Source organism: Fukomys damarensis, unplaced genomic scaffold (genome assembly GCF_012274545.1).
Source record: "Fukomys damarensis isolate Sample0158 unplaced genomic scaffold, DMR_v1.0_HiC HiC_scaffold_36, whole genome shotgun sequence".
NCBI lineage: Eukaryota > Metazoa > Chordata > Mammalia > Rodentia > Bathyergidae > Fukomys > Fukomys damarensis.
In genome coordinates, this window is record NW_022900948.1 from 31,137,809 (window position 1) to 31,165,639 (window position 27,831).

The 27,831-nt window shown below is 40.8% G+C and overlaps 1 long non-coding RNA gene across 1 annotated transcript; it reads right to left on the minus strand.

Moving 5' to 3' along the window:
• Positions 1 to 7,557: 7,557 nt before the first annotated feature.
• On the minus strand, positions 7,558 to 17,149 carry LOC104872994. The gene is made up of 5 exons (XR_783334.3): positions 17,073 to 17,149; positions 16,540 to 16,567; positions 15,434 to 15,573; positions 9,691 to 9,817; positions 7,558 to 7,866 (listed from the first exon to the last, which is right to left on the minus strand). It is a non-coding gene; the product is annotated as an uncharacterized LOC104872994 (long non-coding RNA).
• Between the last annotated feature and the right edge of the window lie 10,682 nt (positions 17,150 to 27,831).

Here is a 27,831-nt window from a genome sequence, read left to right on the forward strand (position 1 = left end):
GGAGTTTATAACGGTAACTGCAAAAACACTGTGATAGGTACTTTGTGAAACACACCAAAAGAAGCTGAGGTAGGAACACGGAGGCATAAAAAGTTTTTCTATCATTTATTTCCAATGTTTGGGAAGTCATCATGTTGGCAGAAATACAGGCAGAGTGAATATTAACATTTCTTATGCATCGAATAATGAGTGCTTACTCAGAGCCAAGTACCATAGGAGGGGCTGGAATAAGAACAAAAAGGTTCCCACTCATGTAGAGTCTGAGATTCACAGATGGGACCGCTAAGTACGTACATGAGTGATGAGCCCAATGAAAGTAAAGGCAAGCTGCTGTAAGATATTCTATATTAGTTCCCACTGCCTGGTATTAGCTAATCCCACTGATCCTGAGAAGTCTTTCAATCTGCACTTTGCCGAGGAGTTCACCAAGGCTCCCAGCCTTAAATTACTTTTCAGAGTCATGAGGTTGGTGTTAGAACTGGCGTTAGAATTCTGAACTATCTAATGCCAAGTCTATGTCCTTAACCCTGTGTCCACAGCAATAGCCTCAATGGGTGGGCCCATCCAGGAATAGTTTCATTTAATAAAGAAAAAAGTGATTAAAACATGTTCTTTCTATTCAGCATATTATTTACTTTCACTACTGCCACATGGCCACCCGCTTGGGAGTTAGTTATGTACTATCTCATGTTGATTTATACATGTGGTTTAGCCTTGATTAGGTAAGGGCATGGAAAGTCTGATTCGCCCACTCACATTCATCCACTTCAGTTTAGGATGATGCTAGATGTAGAAGTTCTTGTTACATATGCTTTTGTTTTAATCAAGACCTTGAAACTTTTGTGGTGTTAGGTCCTGACCCCAAAGTAATAGTTTAGGAGAACTGAATGGATTTGATTCTGCCATTAAATCATATACATCTGGTTTCAAATCCAAATTCTGTGATCCTAGGCAAGACTATTCACTTCCCCTGGACTTCAGAGTCTTCATCGAAGAAACAGAGATGAGAACACTGACCTTTAGGGCTATTGTGAGAAGTCAGTGAGGTAAGGGCTTAGCACCAAGGTTAGGACACAGAAGGTGCTAAATAGTTGATGATTATTATTACTTTTAGGGTTTCTTCTTCATTTGATGAATATCATCTAAACCATCAGACAAAGTTACCTGCTCAGCTTTTAAATCATATCTAAAACTCCATGAGGACGACTGGTTTGCTGTTTCATTGATCAAAAGGAAGGAGTTGAAAATTTACTGTATTTTATTTTGTACTGAATTCTTTCTCTTTCCTTTAATAGAAAGGGGGTCTAATTTATTCTGTTGTCTGGTTTTTGTAGCAGTGGTTTAGGGTCATCTGGAAATGGATGGAGAAGTTTTGTCACAGCTGGGATGGGTTACCGGTATTCAGGGGATGGAGGCCAACGATGCTGCTACCATCCTAGCATGCACAGGTCAGCCCCATGCAACAAAGAATTACCCAGCCAAAAAGGTCCACAGTACTTCATTTGAGATGCCCTGGTTTATAATCACCATCACCACACACACACACACACACACACACACACACACACACACACACACAGAGGATACGCAAATATATGCATATCGTGCACATATATAGGCCCTCCTAAATCCTCAGCCACAGGAGGAGCACCGAGCTCCCAGGTGATGTAATGTTGGGAGAGACCCAGGCTGACTGTGGTGAGACACATTTACGCGTGGGGAAATCTCACCATTTCCGTACAGACCCCTCACCTCACCACCGCAGCCGCCTCATATCCTGCCCGGGTCCCTCCTGGGAGTCCATGGAAACCTCCCAGCAGATGGGTTTTCACTTAGTCACATTCTCTCCAGCCAGATCGGATTACATGGACAGCAACTCTGGCTCTGAGAGACCCATAGTCACCTGGTGTGCTCTAGGCTAGGAGGGTCCTTTACCTTCTGGGGTCCAAACTCACCCCAAAGGAGGGGAGCATATTTTTGCTAGTTTCATCTGTCAAAAAGAAGGAGGCTGAAAAAGAGGAAAAGCCAAAAGGACATTGATGTCTTTTGTTGAGAATGGGGACTGGGTATTTGTGCCTGTATATTGTATGTTTATCATGAGAACTAATAATTATTTGGTAATTTTTAGCAGAATTGCACACATGATAGTAATCTCAGTGGAGTTATATTTCATATGTATCTTAGTTTAGGCTGTTGTAACAGAATACTTGCATGTAGACTGGGTAGGTTTTAAGCAAAAGAACTGTATTTCTCTTACTTCTGGAATTCCAAGATCAAAATACTAGTATTGTCTTTGGAAATACTTCAGTGTTTGTTTAGGGTTGGATTCATAAATAGCCATCTTTTCACATGTCAGAAAGGACAGAGAAGTTCTCTGGGAATCAACTCATTCAGAAAGATCCCACCCTCATGATCTAATCACCTCTACGATGCCCCTGCTCCTAATATCATCAAATCGGGGATTAGTTCTCAACATCCATATATGAATTTGGGGGGACACAAACATTCAGTGTGTAGACACTTATGAATACTAATACTAGCTCCTAATTATTGCACAGCTTTATTAGTCCCACTGCTGTGGTATGTGCTTAACAAGTATTGTCTCATGTAATTCTAAAGCAGTGATTTATAGATGAACATCTTCACTTAAGAGCTGATACATTGGAAGGTCAGCAAAACTGGCTGATTAAGGACAACAGCTACCAAGTGGAAAAGCCAGGATTCCAACCCATGTCACACTTTCTGTAAGGATATGATCCTCACAACTGAGTTAGATGCTTCTCGTTAGGTGATATAGTTAGTTTTTAGTAAGGAGAGAGCTAATCTTTTGCAGAAAGTAGGCTAACTCAAGACTTTCCGGTTATTATGTTATGGAGTATCTTTGACTCTTCAGGGCACTGATTTTTAGCAAACAGATGAAACAAATCTAGTTTCAAATTTAGTTTCCGGAGCTTCCCATCTGTCATCTGAGGATGTCTTCCATGTCTCCCTCAATGTGCACTTGCTGTTATCACTTCCTGTCACAAGTTCCAGGTGTCCCAGGCATACTAGATACAATGTTAGGAACCAGAGAATTAAACTTTCAGTATCTTCTTACAGTAAAGTATGAAACAGAGACAAGAAACAGGACAGTTAAAATCCAGCATAATGAGTCTTGAACCCAGCCTGTGGGGAGGATTAGCTGATTTATTTCTGAAATGGATTTTGAAACATGTGAAAAGCAAAGCAGTTTGCGAAAGGTGCTCTTGTGGAAGATACAAAATACACAAAGGCAGGTCAGGGTATGGTAGAGAATTCAAGGGGGCTGGGTAGTTGAAAGAGATGGACATGGGATCCGTAGGGGAGAGGTACATCTGGAGTACATTATGACAAGCACTGTGTCCTAAGAAGCATTCATTCAGAGTCTCTGATCTCACCCCAAATGACAATGTCTTTTGGGAATACAGAGTTTCACAAAACACAATGATGCAGCCCACTGTTGGCCCTATTGGGAATTTGCTGCTCCTACATAGTGATTTTGGCACCACAAGTAGCCTATGTATTTACCTCTGGATTAGAGAAGTCTACTAAGTACAATCTTTGTGAGGCTGTGGTCCACATACAGATTTTACTATGTGTTCTAGTCTTTCATAGCTAAGATGTGTGCCAAAGTGGGTACTGATTAATTATTTAGATACCACTCCTTTTTTTGCCAAGGGCTCTCTACAAAATGATGTACTTCCTCCCTCCATCTTCAGGGGAATGGATGGTTGTTTCCATTTTCCAGAGAAGAAGACTGAGTCATTGTATAGTCACTGTACGGAGGCTGAACATCCTCTTGCCTTCATTGTTGGTGGAAAAGACAAAGAACGAGGATGTGCTGAGAAGTACAATTTTGGTTGCGCCTTTGTAATATGTTCTTGGATAGGAAGCAGGGTCACATGGAAAAGATTTGACAATGTCAACAAATGACACATTAATAATAAGCTGAGGCAGGAAATGCTTCTTTCCATACTCAAATGTTGCACCTTAGTTACCCACACTTCTGAGAAGCTAGGCACCTCATCCTATCTAAAATGCCATTCTATAGTGTCTTCCAATACTCACCAGAAATGCCACTTGCTTGATAAATCACTTCTCAATATACAGTTTAGAAGGACTCTCTATACTTTACTTATATCTCTATTCCTTGATTACCCTGCTTGTCTGGATCCAGTGTAATTGCTTCCATATGTGTCTCTCTCATGAGACTATAAAACAAGGAGAGTAACATTTATTATAAGATTTTATGTGTCAGGTACTGAGATAGTTGTTTTATAATCTGTACTTCATGGAATCTTCTCAAATGACTATGGGAAGTGTTATAAGTCATTATTTTAAACTCCTGAAGGGTTTTAAACTTTATGCCTTTATCTAACTCTGCTTGGCGTAACTGTACCCCTGGATATGGTAGGAAAATAATAAGTTTTATGCCAATCTTTGGGAATCCTTCTTTTCTCAGCTCAAGTAAAATAATTTCTATCCAAATCTTATTTTAATTAAAAATTATACGAGGAAAGCTCAACAGTGGTGATTCCAAAGAGATATGGGATTAAATACCTTGAGGTCCTATCACAGGCTCATTCCACAAGGTAAATGACAAGCACTGTTTCGGGCTTCATCATGATAGAATATTCAGTGACATCATGATAACCTTCAGGATCAGATTTGTAAAGCTTTCACTCACAAACAGCTGTGTGTCACAGGCTGAGTAGGGGTTGGCCATCTAGACCACCCCGTATTCTGCCTCCTTTCCTGTTCTCTTTAGATCTTTAGCAAATCCAGCATCACTTTCCCTTGATGAAACAATGTATGAAACACAGTCCTTCTTTAGGTGAATTCCTGATTTCAGAATCTCTTTAAACATCTGCTTCTAAGCTTATATATAAGTTGAGAGAAAGTTGAGGAGAGTGAGAGATGGTTTTCATTTAGCAGTTTGGGGCTCGTTCCTTTGAAAAGTCTTTCCCCAAAAGGAAACACTATAAGAGCTTTTCTTTTGTAGAGTGCGGAATGGATTCTCTTATGTTTTGGGAAAGCAGGTGCGAAAATTTCATCAGTTCTCATCCATAGTCAGAAAACTGGCTCAGCCCTTTAAAGTTGCAGAGGGAGTATTTGGTAACTCCTTTGAGATAGAGGATTTGGTTTTCTTGCTGCAAGGATTTTGATCTCACGGGGGAGATGGAGTTACCTTTACCATTCCTAGAAGAGGAAGGCTGGGTGACCTTGTGCGTTACTGAAACTTCTCAAGTTCCTTTAACTTTTGTAATTATCTTTTCTGCAGCAACATGGCGTGTGTTAGGAGAACACTCATATAGCATTCATGAGGTGACAGTGATAATGAGAATATAAATTCATTTATTTAATTCACATTCCCATCACTTGCTATGTCTTGAGCCTGGTGTTGAGAAATGAAGGATTTAGAAGAACCAGTTGGCTTGCTTTTTAGGAGGCTCCCAGGTCCAAAGAAGAATCAGATAAATAAAGTAACCACTATAATTTAATGGGTTTTGTGCCACGGTAGGGAAAATAGAGGACTTAGGAATCAGTGGTGGTTCAAGGTGGGGAAAAGGCATATTAGAGAGGGTTATACCTGAGAAAAATCTAGAATGTGATTTAGAGTTAGGGATATGAAAAGAATAAAGCCCAGATGGGATGAGGCAGAGGGATCTACATCTACCAGAATGTGGATCTGGGATACAGCTTGCTGTATTCTAGAAAATTTCTTGGCATGAGGGCTGGGGATGGCAGTAGGGCTGGGGCTTGCGCTAGTGAGACAAACTAGACTGGCACGGTTTGAGCTAGGTGAAGCATTTTGAATTATTTAGGAAGGTAATAGGAGGCCATTCCAAGACATAAACAAAGGAGTCTAGAAGAGATGCATGTTTTAGAAATATCACCCTGGCTGCAGTGTGAAACAGTGTTAAGAAGGCAGGCTAGAATTAGGGATACCAATGAGAGTTGGTCCTTTATGCCACTCATTTATACCAGGGAAGCTGGTGGCTTAGACCAGACCTAGAGATGAGGGAATAGAGGGATGTGAGCAAGTTCTGGTGATACTAAAGATAAGTCTGCTGGGATTTCATAATTTATGGGAGGTGAGGAATGGAGTAGGGAGAAGCAGCACCTTGGATGTGATGCTCTACAGATGGTGACACCATTCACTAAGTTGGGTTTTTAGGTCAGAAAGGAAATGTGAAGAGTGACCATTGTTTGGGCCTTGTCTTAGCTCAGAGATGGGAACAATAGTGACCACCTTTGTGGGTGTGGTCCCAGGAGGAGACTGTGCCGATGCTCTGTTCATATCAACTTGGGGTCCCTCATATATATAAAATACTCCTTCACCTGGGGTGCAGAAAGGAGGAGGCAAAGTTTATCTGTAGAGACCGCTACCTACTGTCTCGGTGTGTTTTTATTTTCACCGTCCATAGCAGTAAAATAGTAGTCAGAATATCTATAGGAAGATAGTATTGTAGTTAACACTATGTATAAGTCAAATTCCGTGGATTTGTAAATAATCTAATTCTTGTTAGTTATGCACACTTGGATAAGTTACTTACCATCTCTGATTCATAGTCTACATGAATAAAGTGGAGATCATAGTTCATACAAATTTTTACTCAAAACCTGTGGAGGACCATATGGAAAGGAGCAGACATCTGATACACATTGATAAAATAAATAAATTATTCGTTCCTTATTTTTATTAATTTCTTCTCTTTCTTCTTTACTCATTACTTGTTGGGTGCACTGTATTTTTTGAATTATTGCTTTCTTTGAGATAAAAAGAGTTGAGAGGTTAACTAAGGCTTTTTGGAGAATCTTTTTGTACCCAATGCTGGGGTAGGTATTTTTGTCTTGTCTCCTGTCTTGATCTCCCAGAACTATCTTCAAGTTCTTATCTAGTCATGCTCCTTCCTGTTGCTCAGAGGATCAAGTTCAAATCTCAAGTGCCTAAGTGAGGCTTTGTTGTAGTTTTTGTGTTTGTGTCCTCTGCAAATTTGTGTGTTGAAATGTAATGACTGACATTGCTTGGAGATGGGGCCTTTGGGAGGTATTTAAGTCATGAGAGCAAATCCTTCAGAGATGGGGTTATTGCCCTTATAAGAGAGGCTCCAAAAAGCTGCCTGGCCTCTTCCACCAACTGTGAAAAAACATCTGGAAGACACCATCAAAAACAGGGAAATGAACTCTCACAAGGTACCCAATCTGCTGGTGCCTTGACTTTGGACTTTCTTGCTTTTAGAACTTTGAGGAATCAATTGCTATTGTTTACCCCCCGTTTCTCTCTCTGCTCTTTTGTCATAGCACTCTGAACAGACAGAAACAGTTTTCAAGTTCCTTTCAACCCATGCCCAACATGCTTCTTTAGTATTATCTCCTGCCTAAACCCACCAAATGCTGATTCCATCATCTGCATGAGCCACAGTTTAATGTCTATTCACCAAAATATTACCATCATATTTGCTTCCATGTCAGAATGTGTGCAGGTAATTTATTAGGACCATCCTAACTGCTTACTTCCTCCCTGTTCGAATGTCAGCATCTTTTGCCCCTGTAGCACCTTGATGGTTTTTGAACATATTGCTTATCACAAAATCCATAGCTATTACTTCTTGGGTTTATTTTTTCCTCAGTAAAATGTGAACAGATCTTCAAGGGCAGCATCTGTGTCCTGCTGGATTTTGTAGTCTGTGATCTTAACCTAGGACTTCGCTGAGGATTCCTGAATGAATCAGTGGAAAGTAGTCCAGCTTAAAACTTACACAGCAGTGTGTAGATGACATGACTCGGTTCCTTCCACCTCCTTCTCACCTCCATTCCTGCCCAGCAGACTGTTCAGAATGGAGTCTGGAAATGAGATCAAAGAAGGAAAAGAATTCAAAAAATGATGCAAGTATTTATTGCTTTGCTTGGGAATCTCAGACAAGCCATTGGCGCTTACACATCAATATTATATTCTGCAATTAAAGTCAGCAAAGACCCAGGGCTTGAAATTCTTTCAATTTCCTAATGCAAGTTAATGAATTGGTTACACAGGAAAAGGTGGGCCCAGCAGTAGGGACCAATGACCAAATTGTTGCTGGAATGAACAAGGAAACTCAGACTTGGTTCAGGCCAGACTTGAACTCACTATGCAGCCAATAACAGCTTCAAACTCATGGCAATCCTCTTGTCTCAACCTCCTAAGTGCTGGGATTATGGGCGTGTTCCATCATGCCCGATTTTAAAAAGCATTTTAAATAATTTCTCCACCAATACTTTAATTAGGTTCCCCTTCAGTTTGGTGGGAGACAATGTTAAAAGTCACACTATTTGCAAAATACTTGTTACTAGGTCATTAGTCACTTTTTCAATGCTTGCAAGGGAACTTTGAACTATGCTTTTGTTCACTGTTTAACTGCTCTCCACTGCCACCAGAGCAACTCAAAATGTGGGGTATGGCTTTCCTTGTAGAGGGAGAAAGTTATGAAAGTCATTCTTACCTTAGGTTTCAGAAGATGTGAAAAGTCCCTTAAAACTGTCTCTCCTAGCTGCCTGTCTTGGAAAGTCCTTGAATATCTCTGAAGGGACAGTGTACCAGAGTTGAAAAATGAGCAACTGATGTGGCTTAGATTAATTATTCCCAGAGAAGCAGCAAGGTGCATAGGTAACAATGAGGTAATAATGTGCAAAACAGCCAGAAGGCAAGTTCACATAGACTTAGAAGGGCCAGTCTTTGAAACATGAAAGTAGGAAAACCTAACTTATGGTTCAGCTTCTAGGTTGACTTAGATTGACTTTATGAACAAACTGGGAGTCAAATGATTTGTGTGTGTGTGTGTGTGTGTGTGTGTGTGTGTGTGTGTGTGTGTGTGCGTGCGCGCGTGGTAGTGAGAATGGAACACAGAGCCTTCACACTGAGCTCCATCCCCAACCCTTATCTTATTTTGAGGCAGGGTCTTGCTAATTGGGATTTTCAAATTCCAATTCTCCTGCTTTGGATTCCTAGAGCTCTGGGTTACAGTTGTGCACCACCTTATGAGGATCAGATGAATTTTTGAATTATAGATACAGAATACTAAATAAAAAATGAACTTCTGGTAACTCCTTGCCTGGAGAAAACAATTAAGTGTCATCCCTTAGAGCAACTTGGATTGTTGGTGACTGTGTAGAGGTCAAGAAGGGCTCCAGTACTCATCTGAGATGGGTAGGAAGTGCTATGACTCATTAATTATGCTTATCAGGAGAAGCAGGGACACAGGAGACCCACACTCTGCATATTTTACCTTTCTGAGCTGGTCCAGGGACATATAGTCCCTGAACCACAGAGAAAACTGACCCAATGAAATCAGCAAGTTTCATCCAAATTCTACCACTAAATAAGTGGCGGGATGAATATATTTACTTATTTTTTTCTTCAACATTTGTTACTCATTGAGAACTTGCTGGAAAGCTTTATAAATGGATTTTTTTTTTTTGGATTTTTACTGCTGTAAAGGAGCAAATTCTTTTTATATAAATATGAGCCATTCTTTCTTTTGGGGCTTTTAACTTCCTTTACATCTGTTCTCTATGGACGAAATGGGTCTTTTATTATGAAAAGACCAAAAAAACCAGAAAATACTGAGTATGGTCTTAGTTGCCCGTTCATATGGAAGTCAAGGAAAATCATAAGGTGTATAAGAAACTTACTGCATGTATGACTATGGCCCCAGAACACAGAGGAGAGTAACAGGTTTGCTGGTTTCCTCCTTGCTTGTTTATCTTCCAAGTCCATAGGGCACTGCATGGTCCTCTTGCCATGTGAGTATCACCAAACCTAGGGATTGAGGTGGAAAGAGGCAGAGAAATAAAGAAGAGTTACAGCAAGACAAGCATTCTGTTGGAGGCATGAGTCTTATAAACAATAAGTGGATTTTACCATGCACACAACATTGGAAACTATCTTCCTTTTCTTTTAGTCTTCTTTCTACGCACATCCACATGTACTGTATTCTTTTTAGCTATAATGTAATGTTTGGTTGATTTCAGACTTCTGTTATTATAAATAATGCTGCAATGAACATCTTCCTTGAGCATTCACTTTGGTGCTTTTCTGAGAATTTATGTAAAGGACAAATTCTCAGAAATGAACTGGGAGCAACAAAGGATGTATGCATTTTCGATTTCCACAGATACTGCCAAGTGGGTCTCTGGAGGGGTCATACCAATTTACACTCTCAACTGTGATATATGGGGCTGCCAGCTTTCCTCCATCTGTTAACACTAGGTGTTTTCAAGCATGGATAAATAGAGGCATTGAATAGTTATAGTTTTGGATTGGAACTTACTTAAGTCTTTGCTCGCGGTTCTCCCAACCCATGTCTTCCTAAAGCAACAGAGCTTGGGGAAGGCTAATGCCACAGACTCAGAAGACTGACAGCTCCCACTTCAGTGGGAACAGGGGGGTGTTTTTTTCAGTCTGTGCCCTACTTGGCATCTGTCCCTGACAGGCTCAGCCAGGGTGGGGAGCCAGCCTCTCAGACTGTAAGAATGAGTGGATTGGAAACAAACTGACCTTTTCACAGCTGGCCATTCCCCTCTCTCCCCTCAGCTTGGACCCAACTCAGAACAAGGCCACTGATGTTCTGCTACAACAAAGATAGCATTATTGAGGGGTGGCTGCTTTGGGGGGAAACTTTGTTCCCCCCAAGAATCGTCTCTGCAGTGTAGGCTATGAAGAGCCTGAAGACAGGGCATAGCTGTGTGGCTCCAAAAATCTCCACAGCAACACCCAACTTTGTCTCTCCTGTCGATGACCATGTGCTCCTCTACTGCTGGTCACAACTTTATTGAAAGGCTGTCAGGAGACTCAATTCGAGAGAGTGGAACCCCTTACTCAGCCTTGCTGGGGGATTGTGATCAGGGAGTGAGAGATCTGGGTTTCAAAATGTGAGCACATGGGGAAAATAATTGGGTGATTATTTCTAGAGTCATCACTCCTGCCACTGTGCCCCCAAGTAATCTGCATTTACTCTTGTCATAGTGCTCATCTTACCCATGAGAAATCTATTTGCTTATCTGCTTATTGCCTGCCTCCTCTACAGGATAAATGCTCCCTAAGACCAAGGATAGTGCTTACTTTATGATGCATCACCAACTCCTAGAAAATCTCTTGGTACACTGGCAATGTTTTAGCATATCTATTGAATTAATGAATGAATTTAATGAGCACCTTTTCTGTTGGGCAATTTTCACTACATGAGTTTGTGAGTTACTGTAGATATATTATCTTCCCTTGTGGCTAAGGAAATTGGGTCTTGGAGACTAAATAATGCTTCCAGGACCCCACAACTGGAGTGCAGGAGAGTTAATAAGCCTGAGATGTGCTCTTAGCCCTGACAGATCCCAAACTTATCTCTTAGACCACGAGGATATTGATTTTCAAAAGATCAAGGCTGTTGCAGGCTTTGATGAGTGAAGACATCAACAAGAACATTTCCGTAAGGTGCATTTGACAAGAGCAGATATTGCTCCTGCCCTCACCAGTGTTCAGTACCCAACATGTTAAGGGATTTGCACAAATTTGGGGGCATTTGAACTGAGTAATAAGGAGATTCAATTATACTTAATATGTTGACAATGAGCAGAGGTAGAGACAAGCACTGCTATTTAACAAGCTGATGTGATACGTAAAGAACTGTTTACACATATAACCTCACTTAGTTCTATAATGACAGCTTTCTTTTTAAGTTTCAAGGCAAGAATTTTGAATCTTAGCTAGAAACCATGCATAGGTTGAATCAGTATTAGAATTCATATCTGTATGAACACAGCATTGCTTCTCTTTCTGCCCCGGAGCCCCTTCTCCCCACAGGTGTGGCGGTCAGGAATGTAGCCTCAGTGAACCACGTAGTGTCACTGGCACAGAGAGTTGCACCATGACTGTCAGGTCTTTGATAGTCCATAGACTGTGACCCTGAGGGTTACTTGAGGTTTGGCCCTTTGCTCGGTATGATACTATCCTTTAAGTATTTGTTATTTTTGTTGGCCAGCTTCCTGGGGGAGCCCTGTCTCATCCATACAACTCAACTGGAATGAGAGGTCTCCGCTGGGGTTCTGGAAGCCCACACTTGGAAGTGTGGTTTTGCCTGGGGAACGGGATGAAAGGTAGTGCACTGAGCTCAGTCCTTCCAGTCTCCCGCTCTAAGATCCTCACATTCCATGTTCCCCTGGATTATGAGTTTCTAGCTGTGATGAAATACTAGCAAAGGAGGAAAAAATGAACCCTTTTAAAAAATGTTGTGTTTCCAATTAAGACAGAATGGACAGGATGATTTATATACTTTGAGTATTTTCAAAAAGTTCCTTTCAATGTTGTTATTGTTTTGGGTGTTTCCCTTATCACTTGGGCACAGATGATTGTTTGGAATCTTTTTGTTCTCCCATCAGTAAAACACCAAAAATATATCCTCATATATTTAGATCCAATAAACTGAAAAATCTTAGGGCCAATCTTTATACTAAAAGCCCTATAGATTATGTGTTGGGCAGAGTCAGTCCCAGAGTGGTTGTACTTATAACATTTAGGGATGAAATTATCCCTTTAAAATAACAGCTCTTCCTCCTACCCTCACAAACACCCCCCACCACACACACACCCCAAAAGAAACAAGGAAGAAAAGAGAGCTTCTTCAGAGAAGTTAGCCCTTTGTTCACTGTTCCTGCCTACAACTATTTGACAAATAGTTGCTATTTCCTCTGTGTTGGACATTGCGTTGGGTGTGCAGAACATTGCAGTAAATGAGACAAAGTCCATGTCCTGAAGGAGCTCAAGGTCTCTTATACTAGCCAGCAGAGTCATGCGGCCAGCAGCACACCAGCTTGGTGACTGTGCCTACTTTGGGGGCCATGTTTGACTGCTCTTCTATCTTGACACTACTGGATAGTGCCACAGCAACTCTACTTTTCTTACCTATGTTCTCTCTTGTTTTTGCTTATATACCTCTCTCCACTCTAAAACATTTTTTTCCACTCTCTCTAGCCAGCACACTCATCCTGTCCAAATTTGGGTGTCACATTCCCAGGAAGCAGTTCTGATATCCTTTGTGTCCCTGCCAGGTGTGCTCTCCTAGCTCCTCCTGTCACATCACCTATGACTGGGTATTTTGATCAGCCATTTTCTTGTTGGCTTCTTTCACCTACTGTGAGGTTCTTGAGGACAGCAGTGAGGCTGTTTTGTTGACAAGTGTATACCTAATGCAAGACACATGGAGGTTATTCAATAATTATTCTTGGAACAGACATTTAGTCTAGAAAACAGGGAAGACAAGTTCATTTTTGAGAATTTGGTATAAGAGATAATGTGAAATAGGAAGAAAAGGTGCAACGGGTAAGGGGAAATGGGAAGGGTAGGGGAAAAGAAAGATGGGAATGGAATTAACATGAGGAAAGGAAAAACGAAAACAAAGTCTTTGTAGATAGGGAAGAGTGGACAGGTTGAAGGGAGGGCAGAGGAGTGGGGAAAAGTAAGAACCAAAATGGATTATGTAAAGGTTCAAATTTCCAATGATAAATGTCACTACATTGGGTACCTTAAATACACCAATAAAATTAATTAACTAAAAATAATTTCAATGGAATTCTTATGAATATTAAATGAATTAATACTTGTAAAGTGCTTGTAATAATGCCTGCACCTAAATAACGGATTGTAAATTGTGTAATGCTAGGACAAACTTTGTTGCAAAGAATAAGGGAGGGAAGAAGAGGGCTGTCTTACCACACCTTGGGAATTAAGATGAAAGGAAAGCTTTGGAGACATTTTTTAAAAAGAAAATGAGTTTTAAAAAGTGGACAAGTAGGAATGCTTAAGATGGGCCAAGTGTCCACAAAGGTAGCTGGGATCATGACAGGTTTGGGAGGTTCGCTGTCTCGTGTGGTTGGAGGGCAGCAGGTGTGAGCAGGTGTGAGCATGTGACCGGTGAGAAGATATTTGTCAGTGGTTACAAACGCCCCTATGGTCCTGTGGAAAGAGCATGGTGGATATTCACAGGAGCAGATTTTGAGGCTACACTCGGGCATTGACTCTTCAGCTAGTCTTTTGTGGGTCACTTTACTTTGCTTGACTTTAGTTTTCTCATCTGTATAATGTGAAAAATGCACTAGCTTATTCTCAAACCTTTCTTCCATATTAGAAAATCAAGGAATCTTGGGGAGCCTAGGAGCTCCTTGAGAGCAAGAAAAGGCCTTTTTCTGATGCTTGTCAAATATTGCTACTCTTACTACCATCCTGCCACACTTTGACACTATTACTTCTTCTACTTGGTGTTGTACTAGCATGGTACTATTATTACCATTGCTGCACTGCTACTGTAGTAGTTCCACAGCTATTGCCCCTATATTCTTACACTATTGCTATTAATACACTACAACTGTTGCTATCACTCTATTACCACTGTATGGTTATGCTATTAGTACTATCATACTACTACTGCCATACTATTAGAGTACTAGTATTATACTATTAGTGCTGTCATTACCATGATACGTTAATACCATACAACTGCTACTACTAAAAGTAATACTTCATATCTATTGAATGTTACTCAGTGTCAGGATCTAATCATACATATTGACTCTTAATCCTCTCAATAACCATAGGAGATAGATTCTTTTGTTATGGACATTTTATGATTTTGGAAAGTGAGCACCTGAGAGGTTAGGTGACTTACTGAAAAGGTGGAGGTTCAGACTTGATAGTAGACCTTCAGAACCTACGCTTCTCCCAGGGACTCTGTCTAGCTCTGTTGAATAACTGAATAGAAGACTAATGGATTGAATGGAATGGTGCTTCTCTGATATCGTTTCTGAAATGTTACTTTAGAAAAAATCATAAGGTGGTAAGATTAGGAGCAGTTTTCTAAGTAAGGGGTTAACTGAAAGGTTTTAGTTCAATGTGTAAATGCTTATTTCTGCAACCATCATGCATCACGCTTTAGCTATGTGAGAGAAATGACAAAGTGGTTTAGCAAATGTATTCATGCCTCAACAATATGAGGCAGTGATTATAAACATATGCTTGCGTGTCCATTCCGAGATTACACGAGACATCTTCTATTGGTCCTTCTGAGGACAATGAAAGATGTTTGCAGGAAGGCCCTTGACTTAGGCTCCCACGCAGCTGGAGACAGGGAGCTGCTGCCACCACACGGGTGGGTGTTAGATATAATCTGCAGCATACCTAGCTCAGTTCTTTCAGTTATCTCCACCACTTTTGAAGCACAGCAAGATGAAACACCTTCCTGGTTCATGGGGCCATTGATAAGTGAAGGTACTTTACCGGAGGGAAAGCCTCTTTGCATATTGGTCCATTTCCAAAACTGCTAGAAACGTGTCTGAGAACATCTCATTAACTCCACTCCATGGTTACTGGATTTACTAACTTGGAATTTACCCTTTGGCCCTCTGATTAGATTTGGAGTCTGTTCTTCATCTCCTGGATCCTCTAGACTCTGCTGTGGACTGCTGGAATATTTTGCTCTCACAGCTGGTGGACATGACCCACTGATGTAGCAATGGGCAGTGGCTCAGCATCTGAAGAGAAAGACCAAATGGGATGAAAAAAATGGAAATCATGGTTAGTAAGCAACTGACCTCATTCTACAGGCATTCTTTCTGGAAAGGGAGCATCAGAAAGTTGTGACAGGCAGTAAGTCATCTGTAAGAATGTTTACCATGGGATTCTAGCAAAAGAAATCATTCGAGAGATTTCCTGGGTAACACAAATAGAGTTTTCTCAGAGCTACCAAGGCAGCGTAGGGAAAATTTGAGCCTGGGGAGAGAGGTTGTCTCCTCCTGTGTTGGAATCAGTGGGAACTGCAGCAGCTTTTGAGATATACAAACTGTTAGAATGGTGTTTACAAAAGAATCTTCTGGTCCTGAAGCCTCAGCCTGGATTAAAAGGCCAGCAGTAGGAAATATAAAGGAAAATGCTCCGTCCCTTCTTGTATTATCTCCTGGCCCAAATGTATAGGATCTTGTGGTATCAGGTTGGAGAGATCTTTAAGCACACAGTGGTCCGGCTTTCTCCAATGAGAGGGGCCAAGAGAAGGGAAGGGCCCTGCTCAGACTCATACAAAGGCCAGGTCCAGAACAGAGGTTGGTTGGGCCTCGGTTCAGAATGCTTCCTCTGACCAGGCCCACTACTCTGAGTGGATAATGAGTGTATTTTGCTGGTTAATTCAAATAATGTAGTGCATGGCAGCGCTATCTCTGTCTTCTAGATGAGTCATTTTAAATTTTAGGAATCTACCCCTTTTTTCACTACTGCATTCTGGCTCGTAATTCTCAGCACTTGGTCTGTAAAGCTTGTTCCTTTTAGTCCTGTGAACAACAATCATAAAAGAGACACTGAAGATACAAAGATAAAGCAGTTGTGTTTCATGAGCTTTAGTAGCTTATGAACAAGTTAGAAAGCCATGTAGGAGAACAGCTCGTTTTAATACACAATAAAATCATAAGTGGTATGTAACTGGAAAATGTAGAGATGAGGGAACTTACCCCAGCCAGGAAAATCAGAGAGGGCTTCCTAGAAAATTAATTAATTTGATTAATGATTTCACATATGCAGGCGATATTTAATATTTAATGTACCACTGTCAGATATTCTTCCAGATATTAAGGCATGTCATATTAAGAAAGTAAAAGAATTTCTCAGTCTGATAAGAGATGTAACCTATATAATGAAAGAAATCTTTTGAAAAAGCAGTAGGGATAGAGAATAACAAGGTCTAGGTGAGGAGAATGATACAGTGTTGAGGATTTATTTTTTGAATGGATGATCGGGGAAGTCCTCTTTAAGGGGGTGTCTATTGATCAGAGAACTAAAGGAAGTGAGAAGGAAGAACTCTGTATATGTCTATGATAAGTGCTTCCAAGACAGAGGAAAAATTGGGAGTGGTGTCTTGAGTCAACAACTAGCTAGGAGTATTTGAGTGAGTAAAAGCCTGAGAGTGAGAATGGGATTTTCAAAGTTGTTGGGAGAAGAGATGGAGAGGAAGACCCAGGACCAGATCACACAGTGGGTAAGTCACCGGTGGGAAGATGGTGGTCAAATGGAGATCGGTCCCATCGTTTCTTTCCTGATCAGCATGACTGACTATACGGTGACATCACTGCATAGAGGAAACTGAAGCTAGCAACAGATGAGTCACTCTGATTCCATGTTCTGAGATGTTCCTGTGTTCTATGATGAATGCCTTCCTGCTCCTAATCCCGATTCTACACAAGCTTCTCTCTGGAAAATGCAGTGCCTGGAACACTTGAGCCAGCACTTCCACCCTCCCTAACATGCGTCTTACATCTAACATCATTACTCTCTGGTTCTTTGTCATGTTGTTAACATCCCATCAAGGAGAGAGTGCAACTCCAAGTAAAGCTGTCTCCATAAATATTTAGACTGAATAGAAAATGTGCCAAAGATGCAAAACATCAGTCCAGAGGGAAAAGAGAACTTTTACTTTGCTTTTTTCAGGCTTGTAGTTTAATTCACAAATACAAGTCCCTGAATGATCCACAACTTTTTATTTACCTAAAAGAACCCTGTAGAAACCTTAGCCTTTGTATCTTATGCTGTGTCCTGCATGATATTTTCTTCTCACCCTGGGGAATCCATTTCTTCATCTTTCCTCTATCGTTTCCTTCTTTATGCCTGGTTCTGATCACATCCATGCAGTCTGCCAACCTCTGTTAAATGTATCCCTGCAGAATTTATATTCACATCTTTCCTCATCTCATAATCACTTATGAATTCATTTTAATCAGCAGCGTTCCCCCAGCCCATCCTCCTTCCCTTCCCACTGAGGTCTACCCAGGTGTTCATTACTAACCCAGCAGCCATAGTTTTAGTTTTTACTTTACCAGAACTCCTCACTGAAATGGATAATGTTAATTGGTTATTGCTGAAACTTAAGACTCCTCAAGTGGAAAGGGGATGGGAAATGAAAGAAGGGCAAAGGAAAAATGTGAAAAAAGAAAAAAATGGAAACAAAGTCTTTGTGGATAGAGAAGAATGAAGAGGGTGAAGGTAGAGCAGGGGTAAGGGGAAAAAATAAGAACCAAGACATACCATGTAAAGGCACAAGATCCCAATGATGAATGTAACAGTACTGTTTATTTAAATGTACCAATAAACTGAATGGGGGGAAAAGACTCCTTGACATCTGTTTGCATCATTGTTCTACTCGGATCACTCTGGCTATTCTTTCTCTGTCTCTTACATTTTCAATTCCTTGTGGGTTATGTCCATCCCTTCCTGCTGTCATCTTTTCACACAGGTCTGGACTCTGACTAACACTTCTGAACCTCTATGCCCTGCCTGGACTCCATAGTTGGCTCCTGTCTGGGGCATGGGATTCTAAGTCTCAGCCAACTCCCACTCTTAGCTGATTAAGGATTGTTAAAATAACCCTAGATGTACTATATTTCTATTCCAGCCCCACTGACTGTTTCCTTATTATCCATTTCAGATTCTCCCACTAGATAATTACTTAAGAAGGCACAGAAGCAATGCTCTCTTAGTAACAGAGTGATGGAAATATTTCCTTTTGAGTGTTTCATGATGATACAGGTTGACTTGATTTAGCTTTTTCAACTTTGAGAGAAATTCTAAAGCCAGAGAAAAATTTAAACTCCTTCCAGCTGTCTCATTAGCATAAGGAGCTCTTCCCCAGACCTGGCGGTGAGAGGGACTCTTATCTTCTTCTTTAATCAAATCAATTTAGACTAAAAAGAAGGCCAAATTGACAGCATTTTAACATTTTGCCTTTCTAAGTATCTGTGATTTTGTTCCTGTTTTATTTGATGAGATGAGTTGCTTGATTTTAAGGGCTTTTCATCAATAGGCACTAAATGAATCAGCAGTATTCCATAACAGAAACTGTTCAAGACTGTTCAGAGAAAGACAGGAAGCCCACAGACTTTCCAGTTGTTTATAGCTATTATCATCTCTAAGTTTTTGAAAGAGGAAGGAAGAGGATCCAAGAAGGGATGTGATATGCCTAAGGCCACTCAACTAAAAAAAAGGCTAGGATGGACCATAATCCTGATCTAGTATAGCTTTTCCAACCATGCAGGGTACAAAAAGATAGTAAGGACATCAATGTGTCTTTAATGATTGCAAATCATTTAAATCAATAGCATATGTATAAGGTCCATGATAATATCTAGTTCACCATTATCATAATTTTAAAGTTAAGAATTCTTCTCTTGGTCCACGTGTTTATTCTGCTCTTTCATTGTAGGTTAGCACTTTGAAATTGATTAAATTTTATTTTTAATTAAGAGGTAGTATAACTATTCTTAATAATTATGAGTATTCTAATGAACTATCAGTGACTATAGCTGAGATAATCAAGTACAATTATAATAGTATTTAAAAGAGTTTTTGTCAATAAATCAATAAGTACTGTAGAATTCAGTTCCACAAAAGACTTCCTGCTCATTGCCTGTGTGTGTGTGGGGGGTACTCATTCCTCACCCCACATGGAGGGACATCAACCAGAGTTTCTGTAGATGCTGGATCTTCTCCTTCCTCCTACCCTCTCTTCCCCAGCAAGGGAGAAGAACTTAATCAGATTAGTGGGTTTGGGAGAAATTACTGAATAACTTGCTTAGATAAAAGATTCTCCATATGGTTCCAGGACCAACCAAATCAAAGCAGTGGATAATGTATTAGGAGTGCATAGTCTTCAGATCCATCCTAACCTACTGAACAAGAAACTCTTGAGTGGGCCCAGCCCTCTGTGTGTTAACAAGCCCACCAGATAGTTCTGACACCCAGTTGAGTTTGAGAACCACTGTGACCTGATTCCACCATCCTCCTTAGATCTACCCCCACAGGACCATGTTCTGCTTTTCTTTCTGCCGTAGGGTTTGAAAAAAGGGTCTGCCTGTTGGAGCTGGATGAAGACAAGGTGCTTCTGTACTTTAATTTTAGGTACAATACTGGAAAACCCATAGCTCCATATAGGTAAACCGTATTCTCCAATCAAATTTTTATCTAATGAAGCTAAAATTTTAATTCTTTAATTTAAATATGAATCTAATTTCAATTTGGTTTTGAATTTGGGCATGAGAGGAGAAAGGGGCTTCATATATTGGGTCCTTAAAAAAGTAGCAGTTATTTATTTTTCTGCATGGCCATATGTCATGTACATATAAAGCTGGAACAAGCTTATGAGTAGCTCAACTCAACCACTTCAGAGTTGGTGGCGAATGAAGCCCACATAAGGAAAAGCATTACTCAAAGTCACTAAGCCAGTTAGCTGGAGACAGCAGGAGCTCTGTCCCTGTGTGGGCTCAGACCTATGCATCCTGCCAACACAATCAAGATGGCACCTTAGACAGTTCCAAGTTGAAAGAGAGGAAACTCATATTTGGGGCAATTTATCTCACCCCATTGAGGATTTCTTAATTCACATTTCAGCCTGGATGCCTCTGCATCTACTTCATTTCCATGGCCCCCTGGAGAATAAGGCCCCCCTCAGCGTCACAAGCTTGCATTCCTGCTCCTGATTCTTGCATTCAACTTCCTTGACAGGAATTGAAAATGAATTGCAGCTGTTCAGTTTCTCTACGGAGGCAACTGAATTCCTAATCCTAAACTGAGTTCATCCCAGGGAAAACACATAGAGCAGCGAGGAAGTGTTCTTCACTACCATGTTAAGCTAACCTCATTTCCTTTTAGTCACTTTTGTTTCCAGTCTCTAGTCTAACTATTTTTCCAAATTAGGTTACTTGATCACTTGCCAGCCATTTCCTATAAGTTGACAAATCTAGCTTTCAGCCTTGCATTTTGACTAGCTCAATTCTTATCAACGTTATATTTTTGTGTTCCCTGATTCCTCTTCTAGGCTGTCAACTTGCATGCATTTTTCACTTTGAAAAATTTCATAAAAGACCCTGGCTTTGACACTAGGGTCCTGTCAATTTACCTCTATAGCTTAACAGTACCAGCTAATCTTTATTGAACAATTCTATGCTACATAATGTGCTAAGCATTTTTGATGTATCAGCTTGACTGATGCTTGCTACATTCTATGAAGTAGGTACTCTCTTGCTCATTTTTTAATGAGAAACTAAGGCACAGTGGGGTTATCCAACTTCTCGGAGATCACATAGCTAGTAAGTGGTGGAGCCAACATCTGCATTCTAAGTTATACCGTGATCTCCACGCACAAGGGTCTGGAAAATGTCTTTCTACTCCTCTTCTTGCTTTGCTACTCCTTTCTTTGTTTGGTATCTGCTATGGGAGGAATTTGAGCCCATATCTGGGTCTTTAGACTATTTCACACAACCAGGCATGTTATGGTTTTCTGCATGGCCCAGATAGTGGGGTGGAGAGGATTTTGCTGGGCCAGGGAATGGTGAAATTAACAGATCAGAGAAGCAAAACAAGGTGCATATTTAGTCCATGTTCAGTGCCAAGGGGAAAAACTGGAGGTAGGTAATGCAAGGGACTACTCAAAGTTTATAACTTTGCTAGTCATGTACAACTAAAACCCATACCATAGATTACACTTGGGTCAGGAGATAAACAGCAATGGGCAGTATCTACTTTGTATTTGCAGGTGCTGTGCCTGATCTGGTATCCAAGGTTGGCTTCAGGTCATAGCCAAGACCCTGGCAGATACAGAAAATATGCACAAGTTTAAAATGTTTGCAATCAAGAAGGGATGGTAATTGGAGGACTGACAGAAAAATCAAAGATGTGAACAGATTTTGTCTCTAGGATGTAAGAAGTGTAGGGGTAATTCAACAAGTTCTTTATAGAAATTAGTGCAGCTTGCTTCACTGAGCCAGGCAGAATGGATCCAGGGTTTGTGCTCTGAAACACAAGGTAGGCTTTGGAGGGTTATAGTGACTGACAGAGCCTTGAAGGCAATGGACAATAAAGGAAGATGACAAATATTCATGCTCCCAAAACGAAGAACTTATGTTTCGGTACCAGTCAGGATTTGTTTGGTTTCTAGTATCAGAAAAGTTGACCAGTGTCAGGATAAAAACAACTCTGAGGCTAATGTTTTCACCTACCAAGTAACCTGGCCTTAGCAATGTCAAGGTTCCTGTCCATACTTAATTATTTTTTTGTGATATTTTGCCTTTGGCAATCACAGTTTGAACATTTCATCAAAGAGAAGAGGTATGAGAGGCACTCCTTATACTTTCTATTAGAAGAGAAAAAGTTTTCTTAGAATGCCTTCATAATATTTTATATCCAGAACCAAATTAAGGGCCAGGGATTTAACTCAGTGGTTCCACCGCCTGACTTGCAAGTGCAAGGTCCCGAGTTCGAAGCCCAGTAAAAAAAAAAAAAAATTACAGAATCAAATTGTGTGACCACTCTATGTTGCTTTTCCCAGCTTCTTTCTTTAGTGGGGATAAGTGAGGGAGAATTCTTCAATGCCAATCCTCGGTTTTGGGAGCTTTGTGAATGGAGCATTGGTTTTTGCTTTTTTTCTTCCAAGTATACGGTGTCATACTCAAAAGAAGGATAACACAAAGCATGTATTACAAGAAGAATTTATTTTATTTTGTTCCAATGGGCATTTATTTATTAAGTGTAATCCATATGCTGGCAACTGTATAGGCACAAATCAAGAAATATAGAGCCTGGGGTCTGGTGGATAGATTTTCAATAAATACACGTTCCAATGTGCTATGGTACAAATGATAACGTAGGAACACTTAGAAGCTACTTCAGGGAACTGAGAGAAGAGACACACGTCCCACCTTAAGGGGAACAAAGTGGTGCAAAAGGGAGCCAGTCAGGACAGTTTAGACTAGGTTTAGGTAACGAAGGACTCCTGCAGTTTAGCGTGCATCCACAAAGTTTATTTCTCTACCACGACATTTGATCATGTGGCTCACCATGGCCCTGTTTCACCTCCCTCTCAGCATGGAACTGAGCTAGTCAGGTAGAGAGGACTTTCTGGACTTGGTGACAGTGCTAGGTGAGCAGCCTCTATCTGGATCATGGGCAGAAAGAGCAGAGAACACAAACACAACCACATGTTAGCCTGTAGGAGCTTCCTAGGGGTGACGCACATCACTTCTGCTCGTGCTTCCTAGGCCAAAGCAAGTCACACAGACTGCTGGGATGCCTAGAATGAAGGTTTGTGATCCTCCATGTGAAGGACACAGAGTGGGTGGGTGGACAGTGATACTGTCTGCTCTAAGGAGTCAGGACAGGGTCCCACTGACTGTACTTCCTGCTCCTTTTGGCCAACCCTCTCCCTCTTTGTCCTTGTCCTAGTGACCAGCTGTCTTCTTCACATGGTGTGGGAGAGCTGTGGGCTGAGCTGAGTGGCCAGGGATTAGTTGGAGAAGCCAGGAAGCTGACTTCATTTCCACCTTGTCCAGCAAGGGAGACTGAGGGAAGGGGCTGATATCCACAGCCAAGAGCATCCTGGAAGGACGTGGCTTTTCAGGGGGCAGAAAGATGTATTTCACCATCTGTGTCTTTCTTAATGCTATTTGGAGGAGAGTTATCCCAGAATGCAGCCTGGTGGGCCAGACTCCTAAGGAATGCTTGTTGTCAGCCAGCACTGGCTCAGCACACGCTAGCTGTGAGAATGACTCCTGGCATGTGTAGGGCTTAGCATATGTAGGAGCCAAAGGGAGAATGGGCTGGGGACAGGGACAATGACCAGAACCCTTGCTTGTCAGAAGGAATAAACATGCACAGATATGGATTTAGCACACAGAGAGCCAGTATGACCTGAATATTTAGAAAATCTAGCCGTCTTAGAATTTTCTGCCTCCTTAAGCAACTTCACATTTCATGGCCTTCTTCCTGCCTCCCAGCTGTATTTGTGGGCCCTGCATTCAAATCCCCCTTTGAGATACTATTTGGAAAATAAGTTTTAAATCAACTATTCTTTCAGTACTTGCAAAATTGTATTTGTGTTTGTAGGCACCAAAAAATCACGCTTTTGGCTTCTAGAATGAAGGTAGGTAGAATAATTAGCTGAAACCCTGTTTACACTAAGATAACATCTAACCAGGAGATAATCAGCCTTGAAAACCAGAGATCAAAACTGCCAACCCCAATCAGCCTATTCTTGCCTTACCCACCTTACAGAGTAGCCACTGAACAAGAGAACAGTGATGGCAGGTAAGGCAAAAGTGGCTGATTGGGGCTGGCATCTTTGATCTCTAGTTTTCAAAGCTGATTATTTTCCAGTTAGGTCTTATTTGGGTGGAAATGTGGCAGATCATGGAACTTATTTTTATTCCTTTTCCTGGAATTTTCTTGGATGGACTCTCAAGTGCTCAACTATTTGAGCCTCAATTTCCCCGTGTGTAAAATGGATCATACCTAGCCTACTTAAAGGACTACTGGGAGAATCAAATGAGATATCCTTTTGTTGAATATTTACTGGGTAGCAGATACTGGGTTGAATGCATGTGGAAACACAGTCATTTATAAGATTTATGCAAATGACAGAAATTGATATTATTTTAGTTGTTCTATTTGAGGAAATTAAAGGGGGGTCTTCAAGGGTAATGAATTAACCAGCTTTCCTGTTGCTGAGACCAAATACTTAACATCCGCAACTTGAAGGAGGAATGGTTTCCATAGCTTACCGTTTCAGAAGTTTCAGTTCATGGTTGCCTGATTGCAAAGCAAAGGAGACATAGCAGAAGGACACACTGAAGCAAAGTTGCACCACGTCACTGAGGGCAGAAATCAGAGCAGGGGAACAGCACTAGAGAGGAAGGGACTAAGGACCAGCTATATTATCCAAGGTCATGCCTTGTATGAACCAACCATATACACCCAGAAATGTGATTTTTCTAATCTTCTAGCTATCTCTTAATCCAGTCAAGTTCACTACTAATGGTCACAAGTGCACAATATGGAGGATTCACCATGAATTCTGGCATCAAAATCCTGCATAAGGCTTCAAATGATTAACAATCTCCAGTTGTCAAATTCAGACCATAGGTCTGTCAATATCCTCTCCTTTGCCTTGAATTATGTCAGAGTTTGCTTACCTTGTCTCTGCTCCCCAGTCTCCAGCACTCTAGGTTGTAACAGACACATCTAAAGACGTTCTGCTCTGGTTATTGATCCTTCCATGGCTCTCTGCTCTTCTGAGAGTCCACACTTTTACACTCTCTTTCCAGGATCTTTATAACCTGGCCTCTTCAGTAGCCCCAGGCTCGCATCTCTACGCATCACTCTTCCTCCAAATTGCTGCTGTGTGGACTCTTGAACATAAGCTCACCATTTGTATTGCACTCTCTCCTTGAACCTTCAAAGAGGTCCCAGCTCCTCGAACCTTTTTAACTCATTCTTGTTCCTCCATCTTCCCACTAAGGTACAACTTGAAAGTCCCTCACTTCTTCTGAGAAGTGTTACATAACATTTCTTTTTTTTTCCCCTTCATAACCTGAATAAAACCCGACTTCTAGTAATTAGTTTTATTTGATGTTATGCATTGTGTGCTTCATTTTCAGACTGATGTTAGACTTGAGGTACTTTTAAGACAGAGACTGAGTCTCACTTATTTCTTTATTCTTCATTTCTTCCACAAATAGTATATGAACTTCTACTTTGTGCTATTATTAAAGATACTCAGGTATTTGAGCCTAATATGGTGCTGTGTACAAAGCAAGCAACCCATGAATAATGGAATGAATCAACTATTGAATCATAATTTCAGTTCGAACAAGCCCAGCAACACTCTCTGTCATTTAAATCAATTTGGAAGTTTAGGGAGATTGATAACTTTTCTAGCACCCCCCTCCTTGCACAATATTTTTTTTACCATAGTCTTACTTTTTAAATTTCATCTTCTGGCGGATGTGTTAGTGGAAATAACCATCATATATTTGTAGGATGTGTCATCCAACTAGTGACTCCTCAGGCCCTTAATTTAGCTGACTTCCCTCACCTTCTTGTGAGCTTGCTCTCCTAAGTCATGGGTCCTAAGGTCCCAGACACAGGGGTACTCACACTTTCCGTATTGTATCTTTGGATAAGCCAGGTATCTTTAATAAGCCTCATTGCTCTTACCTTTAGAAAGGAGATTGCATTATCTAATCTTGGGGAGAATAATTCAAAAGATGTGAAATAAGTACCTGACATAGCTCTTGGTAAAGAACGGATTTTCCAACAGTGGATCTGCTTGTCTTTTTTATACCCACTCTCTTTTATATCCAGGATAAGAATTCTTTTCACGGTAGTCCTTACTTTTTTGTTTCATCTTCTGACAGCCATTTTAGTGGAAATAGACTACCGCATATTTTAGAATATGTCACTTAACTGGTGATTCCTTCAGGCCAAGATATGAGAGGAAGGAGGTTGCAAAAATCAGTAAATGTAATGATCCACTGAGAAGAGAGGCTGAAGAAAAATTCTCATATTATTCTATGAATTATTTGGAAAATTATTAAGGGGGGATTGGTTTCATATGTAAAATTGATGTATTTTCTACTTCTTTGGGGTGTTGTGATTACTAAATGAGAGAATGTTACATAAGGAAATTGCACTACAACATACAATAATAGCATTTTATTATCTATCTCCATTTCCCTTAGTGGTCAACTAAGCTTCACGTTAATTCTGAAGCTTTTTTAACTCTGACATCTTGTCCAGACTGGCACAGATCCTGAAAGACAGTGACAGCTTCTGGATGCCTCCATGGGCATCACCTATAAATTATGTATTTTGTCAGAATACAGTGAGGACAAGAGCCAGGTTGTGCAGCCTCTATTCTCATGCCAACGTCAGGGTCCTTGTGTACATTCTGACACCTCTGAATCTTTCTGGTGGTGGGGTATTCTGGCATTCTCCTGATCTCCTTCCTTTGTGGGTTGGGATGGCCATGTTAAGTCACCATCAACAGAAATATATTGGTACCAGGAATTGCTGAATCTCTTCATATACTCTCATTTAACATCATTTCCAGTTACAAAAATGAAGGGAAGTATTGGGAGTTTTGTTGCTTAACTGTGGCGGGAAGTCTTCCCAGAATACATGTCTCTGCACGGCACCGTGGCCAGTGATTAGTGGGATGACCTTGAGTAATTCATGTAACATTTCACAGACCTGATGCCTCTCACATAAGCAAAGCTGGAGACAATATGTGAGAAAGCAAGGTCACAACTGGAACTTAGTTTCTAATGTGGGAGAGAACTGAGCTTTGGAATGCGGCTCAACCGAAGACCAGTGCAAGTCACCGAGCATGCTGTGGAGCCCTCTGAGCCTTCATCTTCCTCTCTATTAACTTGGAGTGAGAGTTGGTGCACATGCATAGACACGATGTGAGGATTAAAAGAGATAAAGCTTGTATAGTGCTTCAGTCAACTGTCTGATATGTGGTAGAGAATCAACTACTTCTATTGTCATCAGTGTAATAAATACATTCTTAATAAGAATCTATTATGTTTGATGTTCTCAGAGTGAATTTCTCATACTCAGTCCTGAGAATGAGTTAGTGAATATATTAAAAAAAAACATCAAAAGCAGAGAACTTTCAGGTTGAAGTAACATTCTCAAAGTCACAAGAGGGTGAATGAAACAGGTGGAATTTAAGCCAAGCACTCCTTGATAGCTATTGATGATCTTGCTGCTGATACATACTGACCAGGTAATACCTTTCTTCCCTTGCCAATTGCTAAAAGTCAGTGATAATGGGGACAATTTATGGCATATCAACAAATATTTGTGGCTGTGGGGAGAAAGGAACCCTTCTCCGTCGTTGGTGGGAGTACAGCCTGGTGCAACTGCTGTGGAAATCCATATGGAGATACATCAAAGAACTAGGATTAGAGATCCCATTT